Below are 15,648 nucleotides of genomic sequence, written 5' to 3'. Positions count from 1 at the left end.
GTATTTCCCTATCAAGCACTTCCAATACAATATTGAAAAGAAGTGGTGACAGTGGGCATCCTTGCCTGGTCCCTGTTTGCAAGGAAAATATTTTTAGTCTTTCTCTATTGAGAATGATGTTGGCTCCAAGTTTTGCATATATACTTTTCACTATGTTGAGGAAATCCCCTTCTATTCCAATTTTGCTGAGTATCTTTATCAAGAAGAGTTGTTGGATTTTCTTAAATGCCTTTTCTGCATCAATTGCTAAGATAATATGGTTCTTGTTATTGTAAATGACAATGATTATTTTTCTATGTTGAACCATCCTTGTATACTTGCTATGAATCCCACTTGGTCATGGCGAGTTATTTTATTGATGTGTTTTTGGGTTCTATTGGCTAGGATTTTGTTAAGGATTTTTGTATCTATATTTATGAGAGAGGTTGGTCTGTAGTTTTTTTGTTGTTTTTTTTTTTTCTTGGTAATATCTTTGCCTGGTTTTGGTATTAGGATATTGCTTCCTTCATAGAATGACTCTTGAAGTGCTCCTTCTTTTTCAATTTCTTGAAATAATTTAAGTAGATTTGGTGCTAAATCCTCTCTGAATGGTTGGTAGAATTCAGCTATAAAGCCATCTGGTCCAGGACTTTTCTTGTGGTAAATCTTTTTATGAGCTTTTCAATTTCTTCTCTTGTGATATATTGTCTTTGTCAACGTGGGCAGGGGATGTGTTTCAAGAAATTTGTCCATTTCCTCTAAGTATTCGAATTTATCACAGTATAGCTTTTCATAATATTCTGATATTATCTGTTTAATATGTAATTTCTTAATTGAGTTATCTATGTTTTCTCTTTTTTCCCCTTTCATTAAATTTGCCAGTGGTTTGTAGATTTTATTTCCCCTTTCAAAAAATCAGCTCGTGGTTTTATTGATGTTTTCAAATGTTAGTTTTTGTTTGTTTGTTTGTTTGGTTTGGTTTTTCTGTTTTCTATCTCACTGATTTCAGCCCTTGTACTTAAAATTTCTTTTCTTTTGGAGGTTGTAGGATTAGATTGTTTGGGTTTTTGTTTGTTTGTTTGTTTGTTTTTCTATTTGCTGAAGATGTTGAGTTAGATCACTGATTCTTCTTCTTTCTTCCTTTTTTAATGTGTGTACCTATTGCTATGAAATGCCCCCCGAGCACTGCCTTAGCTGTGTCCCAAAGGTTTTGATAAGTTGTATTTTCATTATCATTTGTTTCATGGACCTTTTTCATTTCAATCTTTATTTCTTTTATAACTCAATTATTTTCTAGCAGTGAGTTATTTCATTTACCTGTGAGTGGTCTGTAAGCTTTATTCTCTTGTGGTTAATTTCTAGTCTTATGGCATTGTGGTCTGAGAAAATATTTTGTATCATTTCAATGTTTTTAATTTGTTGAGGTTTGCTTTGTTTGACTTGTCCTCATACTTAAAAAGGCATTTACTGACAATCTGGGGCTATTTCAAGGATGGGAAGACGAGCAGAACAGCCAGTTTCTACTAAGGTCTGCTTTCTGGTTTAGGGTTGAAACTAGGCTGTTGTTTTTGTTCACAACAGGGTATGAGTTGATTGGATTTGGCCTCATATTTAAGAGTTTTGGGCCCTTGGTCTTGCTTTTTGTGGATCTCCTGAATTAAACAGCCTTGGAACAGGAGTGATATCTACTTCCAAAATAAGCTTGCCTCCAGAAACTCTATGAACTTGGAGAAAAGAAGAAAGTTTTGTGTTCAAGACTTTCATTCATGGGGTTGCTGTGGGTCATCTATGACTCAAAGGCATTTAACAACAACCACAAAGTCTTTTTAATTTGGAGAATTTTACTATGTTTTGATGTTTTTCTTTTTGTGTCTAGTTTGTTTTATATTCTCTGTGCTTCTTGAATGTGGATTTTTCCCCATTCTACATAATACTTGGGAAGTTTTATTCTATTACTTCTTCCACAATCTTCTCAGTGACTTTCCTGTCACTCCCCTGTTCTGGAATACCATTCATAAGTATATTATTCCATTTAATGTCATCCCACATAATTCTATTGCTTTATTCATTTTCTCATCTCTGATTTTTCTTCTAGTATGTTTCTAGTGAGGCTCTTGTCTTCCAGCTCACTGACATCTTTTCCATCTCTTCAGTTCTACTTTTTGTCCTACCAGTATATTGGACAATTCTGCCATTTCGGTCTTAATATTCTGGATTGTATTTTTGTGCTTTTCTGTCCTTTCCAGTACTGTGTTGGTTTTACACTTTCTGTTTTGTGGTCACTTTTTAATTTCTTGTACTTCTTTGTTTATTATATCAATTTTTTCTCCCATCTTTTGCATTTTCATCTGCATCTGTTCAAGTTTGTCCTCATCCACATATTTCTTTTGGACTACTATCCCTGAGGTGTTTCCTCTCTTATTGACTTCCATTTTCTCTTTCCCACATTTGTATATTTTTCTATAGTTGATCAAATAACTCTACCTCAACATATTTCTTCTGATTCTCTCTATCTAGGGTATTCCTTGGATCTGCTTTTTTAGAAGAAGGGTTATTTTGTGTTTACATGATGGCTGATACGGATTGCTGCTTTCTTGACATTATGGGGATCTTTTCTTAGTAGATATTAGGTTGTTGTAAATATAAAATTACTCAGGGTAAAGCAGTGTTTTGTGAAGCATCTATATATCTGTGCAGGCCTCAGGCCTGACAGCAGTTTGTTTCCCCCCACCCCCAAAGTACCTGAATTACAAAGGAGGGAGCCTGTTGTTCCCTACCGGAAGTGGCTTCTCACCTCCCTCAAGGTGCCCATGTCCTCCCTGCAATTTGAGTTTAAGGGGCCCCACGTGGTCAATCTAGACAGCAATTTTCTTCCCCAAGGTACTGTATTATCAGTGATACTTTCTGCTGGGCAGCACTGCTCAGGACTTGATTTTTAAATTATGATATCTACTGGGGCAACATCACTGCTTGTTCTGTTCACTAACATGTTTCAATGTCTACAAAAGTTACTTTCACTTAAAAATATGTGTTAACTTTATAAATAAATTAATGAACGAGTAATGAAGATAATTAAGTCTAGAACATAATGAAACGTCCATATATTAAAACAAATTGAATGTTCGTTTCCTGATTAAAAAAATGATAATTTGAGTATTGGGTGCCTCATCCTTGTTTTTCTTAATAAAGAACTCTATTCACCTTCTGAATTTATCACTTATCACAGAAAACTCATATTTAATTATTCTTTCACTTTAGCTTTAAGGTAGAATTGATTGAAAATAAAAAAGAATAATCAATCATCTGTTGCATATTAACTTTGAAAAAAAATTACAACTGCTACTTAGATTAGAATCACAAGAACAATTCTAAGTGAGTAATGGGAACTCCAGGTGGAAAAAATATATACGAAATCACGTAACAAATCTCCTTTATCAAAGCAGTAACAACATTGATAAAATATTTTGGGGATTTGTCTAATATCTGGTTCCCACACCATCTCTCTTGAAGTTGTACAATTAACTGAAGGGCAACTAATAAGTTTCATATGACTCTGATGGCCTTCTGGTAAGGAGCTGTGCTGCCAACCTTAATATACTTGGTTTGAATACAACAGCTGCTGTGGGGGAGAATGGTGGATAATCCCTTCCCTTGTAATTTACTGCCTCAATCCCCCAGAGAATCAGATATGTATTATTTCTGACTTGATGGTACACAACAACTACAAAGGCAGATGATACAAAACTGTTGCTCTCATATAAACTGTGCTCCCCTTTGAACTTTGGTTATGTTTGTGGATGCTTGATGATTATTAGGCTTAGAGACTGTGTGTTCAATGGAAAAAAAATAGAGTCTAGTATTCTAAGAGAAATAATCCATCCTATTTTACTTCAATAACACTTTGAAGCCTGTAGTTTGACATTACCTTATAGCTTTTTATTCCTAAGCCTGTAAAATGACTATATGTTTTAGAATATTGTCTGTATTTAAAAACACTAAACTCTCCAAAATATATATATATATATTTTACCGGATGTGTCAGGGTTGGTGGAAGATTTATCAACAATCTGTGTTATGCAGATGACACAACCCTGTTCCCTGCTTGCTGAAACTAAGGAGGACCTGAAATGCTTGCTGCAGAGGGTCAAGGACTGCATCCTTCAGTATGGATTGAGGCTCAATATCAAGAAGACAAAGATTCTCACCACTTGACCTATTGGCAGCATCAGGGTGGATGGTGAAGAGATTGAGATTGTTAACAACTTTAGTCTGCTTGGCTCCATGGTCAACACTCTTGACACCAATAGCCAGGAAATTAAAAGATGTATTGCAATGGGAAAGTCTGCTGTTTGGGACCTCTCCAAAGTATCCAAAGTACTGAAGAGCAATGGTATCAGTCTGGAGACTAAGGTGCATCTAATACAGGCTATGGTCTTTGCAATCACTTGTTATGCATCAGAGAGTTGGACAATGACTAGGGAGGACAGAAGGACAATTGATGCCTTTGAGCTGTGGTGCTGGAGAAGAGTATTGAATGTACCATGGACTGCCAAGAAAACAAACATTCATCCTGGAGAGGGTTAAAGCAGGTTGCTCCTTGAAGGCAAGGATTCTGGGGCTTCGTCTGACATACTTTGAACATGTTGTAAGGAGTGACAGATCCTTGGAGAGGGACATCATGCTTGGGAGAGTGGAGGGATGGTACAAGAGGGGAAGATCCTCTATGAGTTGGATTGATTCAGTGACTCAGTGTGTCAGAGGCAGTGTGATTGGCACAGGATAGAGCAGTGTTTAGGGCTGTTGTGCACAGGCTCGCTATGAGTCGCAAGCGACTTGACAGCACATAACAACGACAACATACTCTTGTATTTTTCTCTTCTGAGGCTCAGTCTAACATACTTTGGACAAGTTATAAGGAGGGACAGGTCCTTGGAGAAGGCCATCATGCTAGGTAGGGTTGAGGGACAGCACAGGAGAGGAAGGCCCTCTATGAGGTGGAGTGATTCAGTGACTGGGGTAATCAGTATGGGTGTGTCAGAGAGAGTGCGATTGGCAAAGACAGATCTGAGTTTAGGGCTGTTGTACATAGGGTGGCTATGTGTTGCAAGCAAATCGACGGCACATAACAACAACAACAACAACATATTTTACTTTATACTGGAACTTATCTGCTGGCTCAGACAATTTGGAAAAATTGCAAACCTCTACATTACAGAGAAATACAAAATAAGGAGTATTTAAAACTCATCTGTCCTCTTTTAAAGTATTTTCTCCTTTCTATCTTTTTTTAAGGTTAATTCCTCATTGAAAATGAGAGTGACTGAAGCTTAAATGTAAAGGTTATATAAAAAAAGCAATTTGACACAACTTGGCCGTTTCTACTGCTGGCAGCGAGGGTGCTCTATTGGGATGACTGCCATTTTGGCAAACCATAAGCCTGCAGTTTTCGATAACACAAATGGAATCAAGTCATAGCTGACCTATTGGAACCAACATGATTCATTGGGATAATTTTCTTTAATGAGACCATTAACTTTTAACAATTACCAGGAAATGTGGGCTCAAAAAGGCAATGGAGAACCTATATCACATATAAATAAGGCACAATTTTCACTGGGAGGGAGGTGGAACTATTAGACATAGACTGTGCGAAGATTACCATGCAATTACCTATACTGCAGAATTATTATCTTAATACCTACCCCCTTATCCTATGTCACTATGATGTGAAAAATCATGACAGAAAGTAAATCATGGGACGTGGGAATGGTTAACATGGATTTGCTTACTGGCATACAAGCAATGTTTACTCACATAAAAGAGCTAACGGTGGACATGGGGCATCTTTAGCAAAAATTTGAGCATTTAATTAATGGCAACATCACCTGTTAAGGAATAATAGTGCAATTACATTAAAGATGTACAAGAAATCTCTTAAGAGTTTAAAAGTGTGCAGTCAATCCAAAGAAATTCTTAAAAAATACTTCTTTAAGGCATGCTAACTAAAATTTAGGTGAATTTGCTAATGTGAAAATAGTATTATTTTACAGTGGAGAATGAACTGTGTGTTCTTTTTGAAATTTCTATGAAATTTCTATAAATGATATTCAGGGAGAGGTACAGGTGCCAAATATCCAAAGCACGGTCTTCATATTTGTTCCCACTTATAAGTTAAATATAAGAAATGCTTCATTAATGTTTCCTTGTAGTCATTGTATTAGTTCGCAATCTTTTAATTTACAGTTATTTGCAGATGTTCCTAGTATAATGGGCTCTATTCAGCAAGGCTGCCTCTTTATTGGTTGCTTCTCACATGGTCAAGGACATACTAATGTGTTTTTGGAGTAAATCCCTCTTTCAATCACTATGCCAATAATCAGTTAGAATACAAGTGGATTTTTATTTTTCATTTAGAACAACCAGGTGGCTGAAGAGACTTGGTTAATAAGCAATCAGGGAATTCAAAAGCAATAATGAAGCCCTTCAAGGTTTTGTGCTATATTGCCTGACACATAATCTCTGTTTTGTTAGTAAAATATACGGTATGCTTAGTAGTTGAATGACTTTGCTGATGCCATATTCTACGGGTTGGTTTTTTTTTTTTTTAATTTATTCAATTTTCAGTTTATCCCTGGAAGGGGAGATCTAACATCTGTTTGAAGATGATGCCTTCCTTTGTGGGAGACTAACTGTAGCAAAGTTGAGTTTCCTACTAACACTGTAAGTTTCAGGAATATCAGTCAGCTATATATGTATAAACAAAGAAGAAAAATACTTCACTAACAGAAGATAGATTAAAAATTTTCACTTTGCTGGAAAATGTTAAATTCTGTACTTACAGGGATTTGTTTTTTATAAGCATATTCTATTTATTTCTAACAATAAGAGGTAAGAATTTGTTTTTTTGTATTGCTTTCCCAACCCTACCCCAGCACCAACCTTCCTATTTGTCTATCTTCCCAGTACAGTTACCTGATAATTGTAGTAAGCTCTGGTGTTATGAAGGTTGATGATATGTGATGTGGTAACTCATAGTGTCAACCTCACCTCTAGCCCCATCCATGGACTTCTTCCCATACCAGACCATACAGAATCCTTTGTAATGTTTTTGTACTAATATTATGGGGGGGGGGGGGGAATGTAACTCCTGTATATGATTGAAGCAGGAGTGGCATGAACTTCCTATATAACATGCCTCCAGAACCTCTCTGAACTTTGATAAATGTCGATAGTTGTAGAGGGGCTTCAGGCCTTTTGTTCATAGGGTCGCTATGAATCGTGTTTGACTCAAAGGCAATCAACAACAACTAATGATTGAATGTAATGACAATTAATAATGACACAAATAACTAGAACCCCCCAAAAAAAACCTCAAACCAAAATAGCTAACAAAATAAAAATTCCACCTTTAAATTACAATAGCCTGTACAGACAAAGCCACATTGATTCAGAGCATTATAAAGTAATTGGGTAAAAATGACAGCTTTGATTTGAGCTCATTAGAAGATTAAAAAAAGTAAATCAGCATAGAACTTCTTTTGGGTTACATTGGGTTGGTTTTTTTAATGGTACTAGTTTATTTACAGAAATTCAAATACATTGTTTCTCACACCATTTTCTTCCAATTTCCCTAAATGGTGAGATCCTACTATTTAATTCTCTACTTCCCTCCACTCCCTGAATATCTTCACACCTCTGCTTCCACACCACCACCCCGGTTTGGGTCCTCATACTCATTCTACAATAATGATTTTATATAGTATTTGTCCTTATGGGACTTAGTTCACTCAGCATAATGCTCTCCAGTACACAAGTTAGGTAAAAAATTTACAAAATTATTGCTCCTGTGTAGTATTTCACTGTGTGAATGTATCATCTTCTTGTGATGGTGAAAAACACTGCTATGAACTTTGGTGTACAAGTTTCTGTTCGTGCCTCAGTTCTCATTTTCTTTGGAGGTATTCCAAGCAATGGAATAGCTAGCTGGGTCAAATGAAATTTCTACATTTAGCTTTCTGAGGAAACACCAAACTGCCTTGCAGAGTGGCTGTACCATTGTACAGTACCATCAAAAATGTAACAGATTTCCTATATCACCACCTCCTCTCCAACATTTATTACTTGCTATCCTGATAAACTTTGCCATTGCGAGATAGTATCTCATTGTGGTTTTGATTTGCACCTCAACTTAGAGGAAGTTTAACTAAGATCTGTGACAGGATTTCAGATGTTCACTTCAATATTTTCTTTGCTCATCACAAAGAACTTGATAATTTTCTACATTACTATTACATAGATTGGTACATTACTTTCCTGATATATTTTCTCTTCATTTTTTTTCTTCTGTGTTGGACTCAGTGTAAATCTTAATATTCAAAGTAAAAATCAAAAGGGAGCTCTGGTGGCCTAGTGGCAAGATGCTACACTGCAATCCCAGAGGCACGTGGTTCAAATCCACCAGAAGCTCTGCTGGAGAAGGAGGGGGCAATCTCTCCCTGTACCGGTCAGATCTGATTTGACAGTACATGTAAAAATAATACTATAAAAAGAAATATAAAAAAAGTGAAGAAAAATCTTCTGAAGCATTCAGACCTTGCACTTCTGAGTATTATTTAAATTTTTTAGTTTTATTTTATAAATGAATGCAGATTTTAGAATATTTAATAGCAAAGGAAGATATTTAGAGATTCATCTGTCATTTCAATTACTTTTACTATCTAAAAGTTGGACAATAATGATAGCAAAAGAATCATTAAAATTTTTTCGTTGTGTACTGAATATTCTGTGGACTTGCAAAAGGATAAACAAATCTATCTGGGAGGAAGTGTAACCAGGGTTCTCCTTAGAGGCCAGGATGATGGAATTTGATCTAATATACTTTGGGCATGTTATCAGGAAAGGCCTTGGAAATGACATCATGCTTGGAAAGATTGAAGGTCAGAAAAAGAGAGGAAGAACCCCAAGGAGATGGATTGATACAGAGAGTATAACAATGAACTCGGGCATATTAGAGACAGTAAGTGTGGAAGGGGGATAGAACAAGGTTTAGATACATTGTTCATAGGTTTACTATGACTAGTAGTCTATGACTCTTATTCAGTGGTACCTAACAACAACAATCAGTCTGAGACAATATTCTGAAATCAATAAAGTACTCTTGTATCTATTACTTTATTTTAGCCTTTGTATTCATTGACTGCTAGCCACTCACTCAACATAGAAAGATAGTCAATATCCTCATATTGATTTTGTATTTTCTAAATATCCATTTCCTGGATTTCTACTAACTCTTTTTTCACAAATAAAATTTTAATCTCTGGAAGTTTACTATTACCATTTATTACCATTTGAGTAAAATGTTTGTTTTTATAACTTATAGATTCAATTTAAATAAAGTATTTTATAAGTTCAATATATCATCATTATCATAATGTGCTTACTAGATGTGTTATTTTGTTGGCTTTTTTTTTAAATTCTTGTGCTGACAGAATGGGAGATTTAACGTAGAAAATGGAGTTTTTAGTTAGATGAACCAAAAGAAAGGATTAAGATAAAGGATGAATCATTTCTTCATGTGTCTGTTAGCCACCTGAATGTCTTCCTCTGAAAAGTCTTTCCAAGTCTTTTGCCAATTTTGTAATTGGGTATTCAATCTTTTTCTTCTGGAGACACAGGAGTATTAAGTAAATGTTGGTTATGAGACCCTTGTTCAAAATGGTATTGGCAAATGTTTGTTCCCAGTTGGAAGGCTTTCTTTTCACCCTGTTGGAAAAAGATTTTCATGAGCACAGAGTTTAAACTTTAGAAGGTCCCATTCATTAATATTATCCTTTACATACTGTGCATTTCTGGCTGTATTTGGTGGTCTTTTTAAAAGATAGGCTAAGCCTTCTAAGCTTGGTCCCAATTTGTCTCTTATGAACTTTACGGCTTACTTTATGGCTTATGGGCTTTATTCCCAGATCTCTGATCAAAACCACAAGGAGAAACCATCTCACTCCAGTAGCAGTGGCAAAGTTTAGTAGGACAGCAAGCAATAAATGTTGGAGAGGATGTGGAGAGGTGGGAACTCTCATACACTGTTGGTGGGATTGTAATATGGTGCAACCAACTCTGGAAGACACTTTGGCATTTCCTCAAAAAGTTGAACATAGAAATTCCATATTTATTCCACTATTAGGAATATACCCCAAGGAAATTAGAACTAAGACACAAAGGTAGATTTGTATACCAATGTTCACCATCACAAGAACATGGAAACAGCCCAAATGTCCAACCACAACCAAATGGAATAAGAAATTTTGATATATGCAGCACTCAGGAGCAAAAATTTTGAATTTTTATTTTTTTTCGTTATGATTTTAATGCTGACTGGCAATAGTCTTGATGGTGGTTTTGTCTTGATAATAGTCAGACAAGTGAAATTTCTGGGGTCCTTTCTGTGATGTGTTACTGTTCTTCCCCCCCCCACCCCCAAAAGTGCATGACCCTTGAGCCTTAGACTAAGGGCAAAGGTGGAGCCCTGCTCAAGGATGTGGATTTAAAATCCTGTAGGGCCCAAGGTCTGCCAAATTCATTAATTTTAGGTGAATGCTCTTTTAAAGACACAGCAATAATTTGTCTATATGTTGTACTGAACAACTTGGAGTTGTGTGATGCTGAACACTATCCCATAGCAGTGTCAGATACCGTAATGGTTACTCATTATTTAACATGGTTGGATAAACTTCCAGATTGATTCATGTTGGGAAGCAGGAGTGACATCCATTTCCTAAACTAGATGCCTCTGGAAACTCTACAAACTCTCTTATAACTGTACAGAAATTATGTTAATCATAGAACAGAGTTCAGGTCTTTTGTGCAAAGCTTACTCTGAGTCATATTCAACTTGACAACACTTAGCCATTGCTAAATGAGACTAGTGCTGTTATATCTGGAGGAACATTCTTCCACTTTGCACATCACTCCAGGTTGGGAAGCAGGAGTGGTGTCCACTTCCTAGACCACATGCTTCTGGACACTCTATGAACACTTGGAGAAACAATGATAGCTTTGAAAAGGCATTAGGTCTTTTACTCATAGATTCACTATGAGTGGACCTTGACTTGGTGACAACCAACAACACAACAACAATGAAAGTTTACAGAAAGATTGGGTTTTCATTCATTCATTCATTCATTCATTGTTATACATATTCTTCCTTCCTCCTGATTTCCCTCCTTCACTTTGAAATGTACCTCTCCTTTCAGATTTTTAATTGCCATACATATAATGTCTAATTATTCATTCTTTTCAGACACTCTCACCTCTTCTAGTACTGTGTTCATTATCTAACCACTTTTATCTTGTTCTCTGCCCTTCCTATGTAAATCCTGTTTTATAACAGCTATGTTAGGCAATAATTTTCCTTTTCTGACTATAATATTTCATTCTGCATAATGCCTTCCAGACTCACCCATGTTGTCTAATGTTTTACAAGTTCATTGCTTTTTCAATTCTGTATAATTTTTGTAAATGTAGCACAGTTTTTCTGTCCATTCATGTGTTGATGGACACTTGGGCTGCTTTCACCTCTTTGCTATGGTAAATTGTGTAGCAATAAACAGAAGTGCACATATCTCTGCTTGCATCACAGCTCTGGTTTCTTTAGGATATACTCTATGTAGTATGAAAGCTGGGACAAATTGTATTTCTAGTTCCAAATTTTTGAGAAAGCACCAGACTGTCTTCCATTATGGTTGTAATGTTTTACATTGCCTTTCAATCTACACATTCCTCCACCATTTAATTTGCCATACATTAGTGTTTTTGATAAATATTTATAAAATAGAACTTAACTTAATTGCAAACAGGTTAGAGAAGAGGTTCTCTAGTAGACATATTTCTCTAAACAATTGAAGGGTGTAGTCTAGAGAATAGACAGTAAACCAAATGTGAAACTTCCAGATTTGGTTTACATATTTATTTAAAAATACTGGAATGTCAGAACACTGACAAAATCAGTCTAGAACAATGGCACCTAGATTGGCACCACTATTTTTTGTTGCTTTTCCACAACTCATGTGTAAAATAACAACTTTGTTTTCAGAACTGTAACACTGTTATAATCAAGAAACAAATAAATTTATGTGATAAAGCAACTGAAGGCTTGAGGATGAATGAACAACTATATTATTTTACTTTTTAAGAAATACTTTTAGGACCAAGTAATCCCTGAGCTAGTATCAGGTGTATTTTAGGACTCAAACCATTCTGAGATCAGATTGATACCTTTTTTTTAACTTCAAAGTATTTAAGAAGTAAACATTCTTAAACAGTTCTTTATCTGTTCCAGAGATTTTAGGTATTATAAGTAAGAACAGTGCAGAAAAAGAGGAACATTGCAAAGAGGAATGGTGGCAGGGAAAGAGAAGAGGGTAGAGAGAAAGTTGTGCAACAATGAAAAAATGAAAGTCAAACTTTTTTGTAAATCACAAAATATAAAATTGTAGTATTAATTTTAAAAAATAAAAGTAAACACTCATGGTAATGTGTCAATATTTTTTTACATTGCTATGTGTTGGCCTGTTAAGAAGGCAGATGGGTTTGTCTTAGAGAGGGTAAAACCACGTTTTACTGTGGAGACTGGCATTCTGAAGCTCTGCCTCACTTACTTTTGGCATGTGGTCAGGAGAGATTGGTCCATCGGGAAGAAATTCATGCTCAGAAGAGTGGACGGACAGCACAGGAGAGACAGACCCCCGATGAGATGGATTGATGCAGTGACTGGGGATATGGGAGTTGCTATATTGGAATTAGTGAGACTGGCTCAGGACAGGGAAGGCTTCAGAGCTGCTGTACATAGGGTCGCTTTACATTGCAGGTGACTCAATGGCACATAATAACAATAACACACTATGATAGGTTTGGAAGCAGGAGTGGCATCCACTTCCTAAATAATGTACCTCCGGAAACTCTATGAACTTTAGTAAATGTCGATAGTTGTAGAGGGGCTTCAGGCCTTTTGTTCATAGGGTCGCTAAGTGTCGTGCTCGACTCGAAGGCAATCAACAACAACATGTGGTGGCCTAGTGGCAAGAAGCTGTACTACAATACCAAAGGCATGTGGTTCAAAGCCACCAGCTGTTCTGCGGGAGAAAGATCTGAATCTCCTCCAGTGTGATTTTAACTGCCTCTGAAAACCCTCTTGAGGGTCAGCTATCAGTTCGTTCCGACTCTATGGTGCACAACAACATGGGGATTATAGAAAATTACTGAACATGGTTCATTATAAAGTCACGACTTTCATACAGTGATTGGATGTTGTTGTTGTTAAGTGTCATCAAGTCTTTTGGGAAACATAACAATCCTATGCTCACCATCTCTTAACTCTGCCCCATCTTGAGCCAATCTATCCTCAACACACTGTCTCCTCATTATCCAGTTACTGTGTCAATCTGTCTCATCCAGGGTCTTCCTCTCTTGCACTGTCTTTCCACTCTTACAAGCATAATGTCCTTCTCCAATGAACGATTCCTTTTGGCCACATGCCTAAAGTATGTGAGATGGAACTTTAAGAATGATGTATAACTGCATTGAAACAGTAGAGGAAGAGAACTGTTTAAAAGGGATATGTGATTAGGTATTATTGTCATGACAGGAGTCCGGAATGACGGCTGCACAGTGGAGTGGACTTGGGGGTAAGGATTGCATAACAATGAAACAGTTTTTCTTTTACTTTTTAAGGAGAAGAGTGATTTGGGGAAGAAGGGGTGGGTAGGGAGAAAAGCACAACAATGAATGACTGGAAACCCTAAGTCTCTGTAAACTTTAATTAAAGGTAATTTAAAAAAAAATCCTACCTCCATGGAGTAACTTGTTTTCACGCTTTCCAGGGCAGATTTGTATGTTTTCTTGGCAATCAATGGTACATTCAGTATTCTTCTCTTGCACCACAACTCAAAGGAATCCATTCTTTTTTTACCATTCCTAGTCATTGTCTAGCCCTTTGATACTTTGCAAGTAATTGCAAAGACCATGGCCTGAATCAGGCTCAACCATAGACTCAAGCAATTACAGTGGATTTAGTGGCCCACAGAACAAGCGAAAAGGGACACTTTGACAGAGTGGGGTGACTCAAGCACTTATTGATCAAGCTAAAATTTTTCATAACCCCTGATCAAGCAAGGCATAGGCCAGGCCAAGGGGCCTGAAGACTCATGACCAGGAAAGGGTGTATCTGTGGAGATCATTAAGATAAAGTTGTCTGAATCAAAGGACTACATTAAAGTCACCCCTGAGTATAAATTATAACTTCTTCAGCAGTGAGCTGTGATGGTATAGGCAGTAGGGAGTAGTGCTTCTTGTCTAGAGGCTGGAGGTTTGGATATACTGGCAACTTAATGGGAGAAAGAAAGAGCAATTTCCTTCGGTGTGGTTTATAACTTCTGAAAACCTACTAGAAGGTCAGCCATGAGTTGATTCCAAGTAAAACAAAGACAGATTCCTTCATAAAGCCCTTAACTTTGAGTAAAGTCTGAATTCTGTATGACCATTGATTATTATGAACACAGGACATTATTAAATCCAAAAAAAGTAAAGAGTGCTTTTGGAAGGATAATTGATGTCAGACCAGGTGAAAAGGTCAGAAAGTGAAGGTCTGACCAAGCCATCAAAGGAATCAAGTCTTATAATCTTGATATTAATTCTCTTATCACTTTGTGAAGCTAGAAGTCAGATGCTTCTATTATACCAATACCAGTTTCAACTCTAAGGTGTAACTGATTCAAGGCATGGTCTTTTCAATCTCTTGTTATATATCTTAAAATAGAGCAACCAATAAGGGTAAGAGAGGGGGGAAATGATGTCTCTGAGCTGCAGTGTTTGAAAAGAGAACTGAATATCTCATTGCCAAAAGAACAAAAAGATGTGTCTTAGAGAAAGTGCAGTAATAATGCTCCTTTGAGACAAAGATGACAAAGCTTTTCCTCATGTTTTTTTTCAAGTTGCTAGGAGAGGCTATTCTTTGTAAAAGGAAATCATGCTAAGAAAAGTGGAGGGTCAGTGAAAGAGAAGACAACCCCTCAGTAAGTTAGATTTACACATTGATTGCAGCAAGGAGCTCAATTTAAGTGTGTCAGAGAAGATGTGAACACATAGGACAGGACAGGATTCAGATCTTAATTTGACTGTGAATTGTACTAGACAGAACCAAAAAAGAGCAATGAAAACAATATTGTCTCTCAGGCTTCACTTCCCTTGACTTTGGCAAGATCTGACACATCTGATTGTTCTCTCTCAACTTTAAACAATACTTGATTTGCATGGCAGTCTTTTACTTGGGTCCATATTTCAAAGTGGTTTACATTTTTATATCTTTGTTGATTATTTCTTTAAGTCAAACTTCTAAAATTTTAAATACTCCAGGAGTAAGTTCGATATGATTACTTTTATGGGTTGACACAGTCAGGTCGTGGGACCCACTTGCTTGGTTGAGTACTAACTAAATGTTTCCAGTGAGGTATTTACATGCGATATTTTTTTTTAAAATATCAAGTAATCATCAGTCAGAGTTAGGCCGGAAGTGAAAGGAGGAGCAAGAAATCAATTACTCATATTCAAGTTCAAGTTAAAATTTAAAAGTTGTTTGCTTAAAAAAAAACAACACACCACTTTGCATATATTTTATCT

This window comes from Elephantulus edwardii, unplaced genomic scaffold, assembly GCF_000299155.1.
Source record: "Elephantulus edwardii isolate Elephantulus edwardi_28Jun2011 unplaced genomic scaffold, EleEdw1.0 scaffold00190, whole genome shotgun sequence".
Lineage (NCBI taxonomy): Eukaryota > Metazoa > Chordata > Mammalia > Macroscelidea > Macroscelididae > Elephantulus > Elephantulus edwardii.
This window is presented reverse-complemented; position numbering follows the sequence as displayed.